Raw genomic sequence first — 12,881 nt, forward strand, 5'->3', positions numbered from 1 at the left:
GAGAGAGGGAGGGAAGGAAGGAAGGGAGAGAGGGAGAGAGGGAGGGAAGGAAGGGAGGGAAGGAGGGAGAGAAAGAAGGAAGGGAGGAAAGAAGGGAGGGAGGGAGGAAGCAAGCACCTCCACCATTGTAGGCAGGATCTGTGAGAGCTGAACAGGGCCAGGCAGCTAGGTACCACTCTGGGACTCTGGGGTTTCTTAGGGGATGACGTGTTTCTGCGGTCCAGGTAAGAGGAATTCAGGGTCACACATCCAAGGATGTGAGTCCATGTGGCAGCTGGGCCCCTCGGAGCCCCTCTGTGTTCTGGTCTCCTCTAAATGCAGATGATGATGAGAATCCATGCCTAGTCCACGGCTTGGCCGGTCTCCGGAAGAGTGTGTTTCCTACAGCACTCGGTGCAGCAGGAGGTACGCAGGATGGAAGTGCTTTGCATTTATGTGGGACTTTTGACCCTCAGCTCTTCCCACCCCCAGGGCCCAGCATGAGTGGGTGGGAGGGGCGCAGGAGGTGGGCACTGCTCACTTCACCCCTCACTCACCCTGGTTGGGCTCCCAGACCAGGAAGCTCCATTCACAGGGGTGTGGCCTGGGGCTACTGCATTGCCCAGCAGGATATGGGGTCCCTTACTCCACACTGTGTGACAGTGTTACCTTCCTGGAAAGAACCTGACCAACCCCTTTTTACTACTTATTACAGGCAGGAGAGAGAACTGAACATCCAGCCAGCCTCCCACCAGAGCTCAGGCCACAGGCTTCAGGATCCGCTGCCATCCTCACCGGCTTAGCTCCCTGCTGCAGGCTCAGTTAAGAAACCCTGGGAGGTGGGCTGCTCCAAGTGCAGGCTGCCCCCCAGGCATGTGGAACACCAGCCCTGACTGCCAGGGCCATCTGAGGTGGACTGACCATCCCCTGGGCACTTGGAGGTAGTGTGGGCATGGTGTGAGGAGTGGCCATTCATCATCCTTTCCTGCAAGGCCTGGGCCAGGTTAGAGATGAACCCCAGCAGTCTCATACCCACCAAGGCCACTGGGAGCTTTCACATAGTCACTGCCAGGAGTGGCTGCTGGCTGGGGAGAGGATCCTGGAGTGCCGGTCATCGGAGGCCCTCACAGGTGACCGGGAACGTGGTGGAGCAGCAGGATACCTCTTCTCTGCCATGCTCTGTGTTGGGATTTGCTCTGGTGCCCCTGCAGCCACTTAACAGCTCGCCTGGCGAGGATTGGGTATTGCCGGCCCAAGGCCTGCTTCAAAGCCTAAATATCTGTGGGGTGGGCACAGGGAGGGGTGCACCCCAGAAAGCAGTCCTGGGATCTACCTTTCCACTTTAGCCTTTCTTCCTGCTGGGGGGCCTTCCTCCCATGAGTATTGTCAGTTCTTAGCAAGTAGAAATACAGGATACCTAGTTATATTTGTATTTCAAATAAAGATTTGAACAAGAGTTTAGTATAAGCACATGCCAAATGTTGCATGGGTGTTCTGCATTTATCTAGCAGCTGTACCTGCTAGACTTTGGGCTGTGTAGTTAGGTCTTTGGAAATGACACCTGCATGGGCAGGGAGCTGAGGCTGCCGGCTGGGGTGAGCCAGGGCTGGCCACCAGGCTTCAGAGCCCGCATGCAGAGAATGGATGTGGGGTTAGAAGGGGCCGGAAGAACCAGCCTCTGCAGGTGCAGAAGAGAGAAGCTGCATACACTCCCAAGGCCCCGTGAGCCCTCACGTGGGTGGGCTGTGGTCTCCCGGGGCCTGCTAGGAAATCCCCCTCCACCTGAGCTCACTTAAGAAGGTCTCTGTTTTCCAAACCCTGTCCCCTGTAGCACCTGCCCTGCAGTAGTCACGAGGAACTCTCCCATGAGGTGCAGAGGATGCTCACTCAGTGACCCCTGGGCCACCCCACATCACAGGGATGGGGCTCTCTAGTGGTCCTAGGAGTACCTCATTTCTGTCACATCCCCACCCCTGGGCCTACAGGACGTGAGCTTGAAGGGAACTGAAAAGACTGGGCATGAGAGGGAAGGGCCAGGATAGATGCATCTTCAGTAGAAGGAAGGGGCTGTGTCTTCCTGCCCCCACACAGGGGCTGGGTAACTTGCTTTTTTTTCATTAACAGGTTCGCCTTAGGGGAAAAGGGGGCCTCACCAAAGGAGGGCTCCTAGTGGATCAGCCTAGCTTAGGAGAATTCTGTGTTGGGCTTTGCAGCCAAAGACCAATTAGTTATTAGAATTTTTCATTTGTAAGTGTTTGAGGATATGGCTCAAGCTAGCTTAAACAGAAAGAGGAAATTTATTGGCTGTGGAATGGGACATAGCTTCAGGCACTGTTGGTTTTAGGAGATCAAGTTGAATCCATATTCTGTCTCTCTTACACACTCTGTGTCTCCACAATTCTCTTCTGTTCCCCGCTTTTTAGGTTTCTTCCTCAGACCAGCTCTCCCAGCAGCAACCTGATCATCAACAGCTCCAAGGTCAGAGAAGCTGGAGCTTCCAGAGCAGAGTGCTCAAGACAGTCTGGGTGGTCTTCTCACTCATCCCCCTTAGGTCATGAACCCAGCCCTTCGGCTGGAGAGGCAGAGCTGGGGCTAGTCCTGGGTCATGTCTTCACTCTCATACATGCAGGAGGTCCACGTACAAATAGAGATTGGGTGTGACCTCGGCAGGCCACTCCCATGCTGCGCTCTCTGCCTGCCTCTTGAGTGTGTGTGTTCCTAAGTGGGGCCTCACTGGGGGAAGGGGTGGTTTGTTTGAGTGCAGCTTCAGCCACACGAGACTTCTCCATAGCACTCTGTGACTTCCAACAAGCCAATCAGAAGGTCATGTAATTACAGATACACAACCACTTACAATGGTCCACTTATAATTTTTCTGACTTTATAATGGTGAAAAAGCAGTATGTATTCAGTAAGAAGCAGTAAGATACTCTCTCTTGATGCTGGACAGCAGCCACGCGATCAAGATGGTAAACAGCCCCGCAGGGACTGTGCGGCCAGACAATTTGCCCAGCTGTAGGCGAAATGAGTGTTCTGAGCTCATGTAGGGTGGGCTGGGCTATGGTGCTCAGTAGGTTAGGTGTATTACATGCATTTTCACCTTATCATATCTTCAACCTACAATGGGTTTGTTGGGATGTGACCCCATAGTAAGTCCAGGAGCACCTGTATGCAGCGGACAGGTGACAGAGCATAGCCCCAGGCAGCAAGCCAGCCTCCTGCCAAAGCAGGGCATAGGTAGAGCCAGTCTGCAGGCTCCCACCCTTGGCTGATGGAGACTTTCAGCACCAACCCCATCTGGCTCTCCTCTCCTTCCAGGTCCCTGGCAGATGACACTCCTGGATCCCTCACAGTAAGTAGGGGCATGTGATGGGTGAAGGCTTTGTCACCTCCAGGGGGAGGCATATACCTGCCAGTCTGACTCTCCAGGTCCTCTCATTCTTCCCTCCCACAGTGACCACCTAGGATGTCTTGGGTGGAGACTGAGCCACTGCCTGCCACCAGGGTGACTGCTCCTCCAAGAGTTGCCCAGATCTGAAGTGCACCTTGTGTGATGGGAGACGCACCTTCGCTGTGCTCAGCCTTGAGGTTTGGTGCTGTCTGCTGCTGCAGCACATGCTGGCCTCTCCTGACACCTCAGCAGTCCCTGGGCAAGCTGAGGCTCCACCGGCCCCATGATAGCTGATCTGCTCCTTCTCTAGTCTCGGGATCTGCGCCCTGCCCCTTCTCTATCAAATATTCCTGGGCTGGCTGATTGAAATACTAATATGAGCTAATATCTTTTTTTAAAAAAATTAAATTGACAAAACTGTATACATGTATGGTGTACAACATGATATATACAGTATGTATACACTGGGTGTCTAAATCAAGCTAATTAACATATCCGTTACCTCACCTATTTATTTATTTTTTTGAGACAGAATCTCTCTCTAGTTACACAGGCTGAGTGAAATGACACAACATTGGCTCACCTAAGTCTCCACCTCCTGGGTTCAAGTGATTCTCCTGCCTCAACCTCCCCAGTAGCTGGGATTACAGGCATGAGCCACCACGCCCGGCTAATTTTGTATTTTCAGTAGAGACGGGTTTCTCTATGTTGGTGAGGCTGGTCTCGAACTTCCTACCTCAGGCGATCTGCCTGCTTCGGTCTCCTAAAGTGTTGGGATTACAGGCATGAGCCACCACGCCAGGCTAATTTTGTATTTTCAGTAGAGACAGGGTTTGTCTATGTTGGTGAGGCTGGTCTCGAACTTCCTACCTCAGGTGATCTGCCTGCTTTGGTCTCCTAAAGTGCTGGGATTACAGGCGTGAGCCACCGCGCCCGCCCGAAATTTTGTATCCTTTGACCAACATCTCGAACCCTTCCCCTGTCCCTCTAAGCTGAGTTCTTGGCGGCCCACGTGGGTTAGTGGTGTTATGCTCTTGGCTAGCCTTGTTTCCCATCAAACCTTCTCTTAGGCCTACCCTAGTCCTTCGAGCTTCTTCCGGGGACCTCCCCTGGGCCTGCGCCGTCCCGCTCCCTGCGTGGGCCTTGCTTCCGGGTGCACAGATGCACCACGGGCCTTCCTGGAGGGCGGAATTCAGTTGCTCGCGGCCTTGCCGGGCGTCCAGAGCCAGAGCGGGGCCCTGGCAGCAGGCTCCTCACTGGCAGGTCTGTTGGAAACGCTTGGCGCTCACTACCTGCCTATGGACCGGGGGCTCCTGGAGGGCAGGTCAGGGGTCCAGCCCCACCCCCCACGACTTATCTGCGCGCGGTCCGAGTTAGCGGAACTGTGCAGGCTTCAGGCCACCCACCCGAGTCACCGGACTAAGGTGACTAAGCTGCCCCGCCCCAGTCTTTGGCGGGGGTGGGTCGGTGGGGGGAAGGGCTGGAGTGCCGGGGGGCGCTGCCCAGTCGCCCCTGCTGTGGCCCGTGTGGCCGCCGGGCAGGCAGCGGGAGGCGGCGGCCTACGCTGACCCGCGGGCCCTTCGCGGTGCCCCAGCAGAGCCAGCGGAAAGCGTGAGACAAGAGTCCGGGGGCTTGGAGGTCAGGGTGACCCGCCCCTGAGCCGCCCGTGCCTGCTCCCAGGACGCGGTCCACGCGGCCCACGCGCTGCGCAGCACCACGTCCCACAACCCACCCGGCCTCAGCTTCCCCAGAACCTAGATTTAAACTGGACACTGGCTGGACAGCAGGCTGCAGAGAAGGTCCTGTAATTTAAAAAGAGGCGCATGAATGAAAAGAAAAGCAACCGGCGGTAGTGGGGGCGAGTTGTTGGGCCCCAGAACGCCCCTAATGTCTTTATTTCTATTATTCTTTTGAGACAGGGTCTCGCTCTGGAGGAGTGCAGTATGGCGACCTCGGCCCCCGCAGCCTCGGGGCTCAAGCGAGCCGCGTTCCTCAGTCTCCTGGGTAGCTGGGACCACAGGTGCGCACCACCACGACAGGTTTTTGTTTTGTTGTTTTTTGTAGAGAGGGGGTCTTGAGCACCTGGGCTCAAGCCATCCTACTGCTTCACCTCCCTTAGTGCTGGGATTCGGTCGTGAGCCACCGCACACGGGCCCTCTTGATATGTTCATGTGGCTACGGAACCGTGTAGCTAATTCACATGAATGCCACCGGCTGAGTACGTCCTGAGTACTGGAAGAAGGGCTGCTGCGGGTGGTGTGAGGATGATTGTAAGGGTTGCTGCCGAGTTTAAAAGGACGAAACTGAGGCCCGTATAAGAAAATTAAATGCCAATTTATTCAGCTCCCGGGCAAGGTTCTAGGTCTGGTCCAGAGAGAGGGCCCAGAGACCTCGAACTGACTTCCTGAGGTGGGGGACGGGGGAGCGTTTATGGTTAGGAGGAATGAGCAACAGCTGGGTGCTCTGATTGGGTCCAGGGGAGCGGGATTGGGACGCGGTGAGCCGCTATTGGTTGGCGGGTTGTTGGGCGGGTTTTCCAGTGTGAGAGCTGGCCAGGGTTGCATTAGCCAGAGCCTTCCAAGGGAGCCATGAGGCAGAGCTAGGTGCCGTGTGCAGAGCCTGGTGCCGTGTGCAGAGCCTGGTGCTGGGTGCAGAGCCTGGTCCGGGTGCAGAGCCTGGTCCGGGTGCAGAGCCTGGTGCCGAGTGCAGAAGTGGGCGTGTCCGGCCTCCTGGCCAGGCAGCCAGCCTTATGTTCTGGCTACTTCCTGCTGAATAGGGGTGGACTGAGGGAGAAGGGTCAGTTGGCTGGTGCCTCTGTTGGGAGTCAGACATAGGGCTGAAGTAGCATCTGTTTACGGCCACTCTGGAACTTTCCCTCCTGCGGGCCTGTAAAAACCTGAGGAAAAAAGGGACTAGCGTTAACAGAAGACAAACTACGATAATGGGAGTGGTAACAGGGGTTAGCCAGGTAAGCATGGGGGATTGCTACCAGTTGAGGGGCGAGAGTGATGCATTTTGCGTCTTGCGGAGCAAAGCCAGAGCCACCTCTCTTGGAGGTGTTAGTGTTGACATTTTCTTCCACGAGGCTTGTTTCATTAATGTAATAGCAGCATTGCTCCTGAAGAAACAGACAGGTACCTCCCTTTTCTGCTGTCAGCAGGTCAAGGACCCTTTGGTTCTGGAGAGTTACCTGGGCCAGTGATGTGATTTGTTCCTGGAGGGGGGGGGGCGGCCGACGCTTCAATAGCCACGCGAAGCTTGTCCTCTAGTTGAGTGGCTGAGGTGTCACTGTAACCTAGGGCGCCGCTATCCAGCCCGGCCGCCGCCAGAGAGGATGCTGGAGAGAGACCGACGACCATTGGGAGGAAGATTGCTCGTCTGTCTTGGTAATTAGGGGAGGGTGGAAGGAGGGATAGAAGTTCGGCCTGTCCGGGACCAAGGTGACAGGCACACAAGGGAAAGGGCAGGAGGCATTAATAACTTTAGTTAAGGTTCCATTACACCAGAAATATCTTCCTGGTGGCGCGTAGAGGAAGGATTTTACCTTTACTGTGGTATAACAGCTGGGACTGGAGCTGCTGGCTGTCTCATAGCACAGAGAGAAATTTTGAGGGTGTACTTGGAACAAGTGGATATCCGTTAAGATGGTGCCAGGTCCCATACGTGATTGTGACAGATTGAACCCGGACCTGAGGGGTACTGCAGCTAAGGGGGCGTTGCTGAGAGAGGCACATAAAAAGCAGTTGGTTATATTCCTGGCTTTAGTTAAATTTAATATGTTGGCTCCCTGCTGTACTAGAGTCAACCAAGAGAAGGGTTGAGAGGTGCTATCTGAAGGTTTGAATTGGTTAATTAGGGTGGCTTCATTTTGCAGGATTATATGGCTTACAGAACTGAGCTGTTCTATTGCTTCAGAGACGATGCAGGTATAAGACCGGAATAGCCATGTTCCCTGAGGGTGGCTCCAGGTATAATCTTCATAGACTTTACCGGACACTCCTGCATCCCAACAGCTGTGCCAGGGGTTCCAGATGTTGAGGGCTAAGGAACCATTGCTGAAGCAAGTAAGTGAGCATGCAGTTGGGACGGCCTGGAGGCTGTGGCTTGTGAATAACACAAGAGCTGTATGGGTACCCCCATAGGTGGTGTTCCACCAATGACAGTAGTCCTTAGTTTGGTCATATAGAAAACACAGCCCGTGCCAAAAGTGAAACCCATGATTGCTACCGAGTATGGCAATTTTACCGTGTGGGATGAGGATAGAGACAGTAGACTGACAGCTGCCTGTTTGGCAGTTTGCCTGGGCAAGATTAATGGGTCCTGGTGGTGGGGCCCTCAGTCCAGGATTCATGGATTTAGAAGCGCCAAACATATGAGTTGGCCTCGAGGAGATATTAGAAGGACTGTCAGGAGGAGGCTCTGAAGGGTTAGGGGGCGACGGGTCGTGGCCATGTGTGAGGCTGAGGCGAGTGGCGCCCAGGGGTTCTGATTCCAACTAATTATTTTGGGGTGCCAGCTTGAGGTGGGACACATGGAGTGTGACCCAGGAGTTTGGCTGCTGTGGGGGTGGTTAGGATAACAACGTGGGGTCTCGACCACCTGGGCTGCAAAGATCCTGGTTCGAGTTCTCAGAGAACGCTGTCTCCTGGTTGGAGAGGCGTCACTGAGTGGGGGTCTTCCAGTCCTGGAACAACAGGGAGGGTGCGGTCCGCGTGCTCCCTAAGCAGGTGGCGGAGAAGAGAGAGGAAGGGAAGGTAGGAAGCCAGTGGGGGCGGTTTTACAGGGAGATTATGGGAAACCAGGAAAGGCCAGCCATACAGCAATTCGAAGGGGCTAAGGCCCGTTGGCCCCCATGGGGTGGCCTGGACCTGGACCAGGGCAAGAGATAGGAGTGTGGGCCAGGAGAGTTTTACCTCAATAGCAAGTTTGGCCAAATGGTCTTTGAGGATGCCGTGGGCTCATTCAACTTTACCCAACCACTGAGGATGGTAAGGGATGTGTAGTTTCCAGGAGATGTTGAGGGACTTGGCGACTAGCTGGACTACTTGGGCCGTAAATGTTGGACCATTGTCTGACTGGATGGTGACAGGTAGGCCGAAGCGAGGAATGATTTCTTCAGTAAGGAGGGAGGCCACCGTGTCTGCCGTCTCCCGGGAGGTGGGGAAGGCTTCAATCCAACCTGAAAAGGTATCTACAAAAGTTAGGAGGTAGCAGAGCTTTTTGTGAGTGGGCATATAAGTGAAGTCAATTTGCCAGTCTTGGGCAGGTAGGTTGCCACACATTTGGTGAGTAGGAAACCGTGGCCTTAAGCCTCCGTGAGGTGAGACTTTAGAGCAAATAACGCATGCCTTGTGTACCTGCTCAATTGTTTTTTGCAGACCTGGTGAGAAAAAGAGGGGCTGTACAAAGCGGTGTAATGCCTTAGGCCCTATACGTAAGGATTGGTGGATTTCAGCAATAATTTCAGGGGCCTGTTCCCGGGGAAGGGCGATTCTGTTATTTAGGAAGATCCAGCCTTGATTAGATTCTGTTTCCCCTTTTAGTATGAGGGCCTGTTTTTCTGATGGTGAGCATACAGGCTGTGTGGCTGTGGTAAGGAAGAGAACAGGGGTAGGGGTTAACTTGGTTGTTAGTTAAAGATCTTGCTGCTGTATCTGCCCGTGCATTGCCCCGGGAGACGGCATCATGCTGGGCCTGGTGTCCTCGGCAGTGTATGACTGCAACTTCCTTGGGCAATGATAAGGCCTGTAAAAGGTTGGAGACCTGTGTAGCATTGATTATGGGGACCCTTTTGTGGTAAGGAATCCCCCCTCTCTCCAGAGGGCAGAGTGGTAATGGGTAATAAGAAAAGCATATTTTGAGTCAGTATAGATATTTGCTCGCTTTCCCTGTGCTAGTGTGAGAGCTGGGGTTAGGGCAATGAGCTCCGCCTTTTGTGATGTGGTTCCATCAGGGAGACGACCGACGTGCCTAGAGGGTGGCTGAATCTGTGACCACTGCATAGGCGGCCTTTCGCCGCCCGTCGGCTGTCATTACTGAACTTCCATCCACATAGAAAGTAAGATCTGGGTTAGGTAGGGGAAGGTCGGATAGACCCACCCGAGGTTTGGCAAGTGCATCCATTAGTTCAGGGCAGGAGTGTGCTGGGGAAGGGGGAGGGGATGGAAGAGGAAGCAGGGTAGCTGAGTTGAGTGGGGAAGTGGGGTGAAGGCTGACTGAGGATTCTCAATGAAGAGCAGGTGGAACTCCTGTAGACGAGAGGGTCCTAGGTGAGGGAGGGATTTGTGGGAGAGGAGGTCGGTAAGCTGGTGAGAAGAGAACACTGAGATGGGCTGGCCCAGGGTAAGTTTTAGGGATTCCTTGGTAAGTTCTGTTGCTGCTCCCAGGGCCCGCAGGCAAGGCTGCCACCCCCTGACCGTGGGAGCAAGTTGCTTCGATAAGTAGGCTACAGGGCGGAACACAGGACCCAGGGGTTGGGTTAGAACCCCGACAGCAACGCCCTGTTTCTCATCAGTGAACAGATAAAAGGGGCGATTGAGGTCCGGCAGATGAAGTGGGAGTGCGGTGGACAGAGCAATTTGGAGGGTTTTAAAAGCCCGTTTTACAATCTCAGGATGGGACGGAGGTCCCTTGGGGGTGTCCTTAGCCGCAACGTACAGAGGCTTAGCTAGAGAGGCAAAGTTGGGTATCCAGTGGCAGAATAATCCTACAAATCCTAAAAAGGAGAGAATCTGATCGGCAGCCTTCGGGGGCTGCAGTGAAAGAAGTGCTTTCCGGCAATCTGTTGTTAGGCTTTTAGTTTTGGGGGTGAAGCAAATGCCCAAGTAGACCACCGAGGTGACTGATAACTGTGCTTTAGAGGGAGATACTCGGTATCCCCGAGATCCAAGAAAGTTAAGGAGAGTGGCAGTATGCTGTTGGGATAGGGAGAGGGAGGGGCTACACAGTAACAGGTCATCCACGTACTGGAGAAGGAGACTGGGTTGAAGGGGGCAGGAGCCAAGGTTGGCTGCCAAGGGTTGTCCAGAAATGTGAGGGCTGTCTCGAAACCCCTGAGGCAGGACCGTCCAGGTAAGCTGTTGTGACAGGTTGGTGTCAGGATCGGTCTAGGTGAAGGCAAAGAGAAAGGAGGACTCAGGGTGAAGGGGAGTGGTAAAGAAGGCCTCCCTGAGGTCAAGAACTATAAAATGAGAGGTAGTGGAGGGAATGTGTGATAATAGGGAGTATGGGTTGGGGACTACAGGGTGGAGGGGTACTACCGCCTCGTTGATAAGGTGTAGGTCCTGAACCAGGCGGTAGTCACCGGATGCCTTTTGGACCGGCAAGATAGGAGTGTTACAAGGGGAATTGGTGGGAATCAGTAGTCCCAGAGCTAGCAGGCGGGTGATGATAGGCTTCAGGCCTTGACAGTGGGTCTTCAAGATGGGGAACTGAGGACGTGAAGGAAAGTGGGTAGGATTTTTGAGAAGTATCTTAACTGGAGTATGATGTCTGGCTACTACAGGCTTGGAGGTATCTCATATCAGGGGATTAGCTACGTCAGGAGGGATGGGGATTGAGGCAAGGAGTTAGGGCAGAATGTGGTGTCAGTTAGGAGTGGCAGTAGGAGGTGAGCGGATGATGGGCTTGAGTGTGGGGGGCCAGTGAGTTGGAGAGTGGCCCCTACAGTCTGGAGAATGTCTCATCCTAAAAGGGGGACTGGGCACGAGGGTATAATTAAAAAAGAGTGGGAAAAGCAGTGTCCCTCGAGGACACAGGCTAAAGGATGGGTTTGATTAGGACAGGAAGGCTTGCCATCAATTCCCATGACTGAAACCTGGGAAGGTATGCTATGTCCTGAGTAGGAAGGCAATACAGAATAGGTAGCCCCCTATCGGTGTCCACTAAGAAGGAAATGGACTTAACCGCTACCTGCAGCGTTACCCTGGGCTCGGCAAGGGCGATGGGGGTCTTCAAGTCTGGGCTGCGTCAGTCGTCCAGAAGGCCGAGAAGTTCAAGCGATGAGATTGCTTCCTGCGGACCGGCCTGTCCTCCACATAGAGGTGCGGGGGGTGGGCCTGTAGTCTGGGACAGGCAATCACTGCGCCAGTGTCCAAGCTGCTTGCGGTCTGGGCAGGGCTTGGTAGGTGGTTGGGGACATGGACACTGATGTGCCCAGTGTCCCTCCCGACCGCACTTGAAACAGGGCCCAGGCAGAACGCCTCCGGAGTTCTTGGCGGGTTTTGATGGACCGCTCCACCAGGCGCCTGGTGGGCTGCAAGCCTCAGGGCTGCTACAAGAGCTTGGGTTTGGAGGCTTACCTTTCGCTGTAGGCGGGCCTGGCGGGTGGCCTCAGCCTTTTCCTCTCGGCCATTAAAAACTTTAAATGCCATGTTTACCAGGTCTCGTATGGGAGTTTGGGGGCCCTCCTCAGCCATTTTAAGTTTCTTTCTAATGTCAGCCAGTGACTGAGAGATAAAATGGGTGGCTAGAACTGTAGCCCCCGGTAAAGAGGCCGGGTCCAGCCGGGTATGAAGGATCATAGCATTAGTTAATCGGTCAAGGAAGGCAGCTGGGTTTTCAGTAGGACTGTGAGTTATTTCCCTTAACTTATCATAATTAACTACCTTTTGGGCTGCGCTTTGCATGCCCGCTAGGAGTCACTGTAGCATTTGGTCCTGGCGGCGGCGGCCATCTTGACCAGTTTGATAATTTCAATTAGGGTGGGCCTCGGGGACCGCTGCCATGCCTACTGGCATCTGATTGTTTGTGAGATGTACATGATCAGCGTGCGCCTGGGCCGACGTAAGGTTGCAGTCACACTCATCTGGAGTAAGGGTGGAGGACAGAACTACATAAGTATCATGCCAGGTGAGGTCGTAAGCCTGGGTGAGGTAGCGGGATCCTTTGGTGTAAGCAGTAGGATTGGTGGAAAATGACCTATCAGCGCTTCTCAATGGCTGATAGGTCAGAGAGGGAGAATGGAACATGCACTCAAACAACGCCTTCCGCTCTGGCGACCTCACGAAGGGGACAAAGGAGGGAGGTTTCATCATTAGGAGCACAGCGTGAGCGAGTGTGAGCACTAACAGGAGAGGCTAGGTTGGGACCAGGAAGAGGAGGAGCTGGAGGGGGTTGAGGTTCTGCATAGGGCGGAGGATTAGTGGGTTGGGCGGGTGGAAAGGAGAGTTCCTCAGGCAGGTCGGGGTCGGAAAAGGAGGAGGATGGTGGAGGGGCCGAGGGTGGTGAGGGAGTTTCTTTGGCCAGGAGCACCTGAGCGGTGGTACCAGAAGAACAGAGGGTGGGACAGGAGCGAAGACACCAGAAGGCCTGAACGTAGGGGACCTCCGACCATTTACCATTTCATTGACGGAAATTGTCTAAATCGGTTAGAATGCCAAGATTGAAAGTTCCCTCTGGTGGCCACTTGGACTGGTTGTCCAGAGGATACTGGGGCCAAGCCACGGTGGAGTGGAAAAGCAGCCTTTTCTTTTCTTTTCTTTTTTTTTTTTTTTTTTTTTTTTTTTTTTTT

At 54.1% G+C, this 12,881-nt stretch overlaps 1 long non-coding RNA gene across 2 annotated transcripts in view; it reads left to right on the forward strand.

The window, feature by feature from the left end:
- Positions 1–92: 92 nt before the first annotated feature.
- LOC116537676 overlaps positions 93–12,881 on the forward strand; it is a 15,605-nt gene continuing 2,816 nt past the window's right edge. The window contains exons 1-4 of one of the 2 annotated variants that reach the window (XR_004263254.1): positions 93–405; positions 695–2,457; positions 3,298–3,331; positions 3,434–3,823. This is a non-coding gene — a long non-coding RNA (uncharacterized LOC116537676). Of the gene's footprint in view, positions 406–694; positions 2,458–3,297; positions 3,332–3,408; positions 3,824–12,881 lie in introns of those variants that run through there. The other variant, XR_004263255.1, reaches the window with a different exon arrangement.

The sequence above is a fragment of the Sapajus apella genome, unplaced genomic scaffold, assembly GCF_009761245.1.
Source record: "Sapajus apella isolate SASKATOON/1434 unplaced genomic scaffold, GSC_monkey_1.0 scaffold113, whole genome shotgun sequence".
NCBI lineage: Eukaryota > Metazoa > Chordata > Mammalia > Primates > Cebidae > Sapajus > Sapajus apella.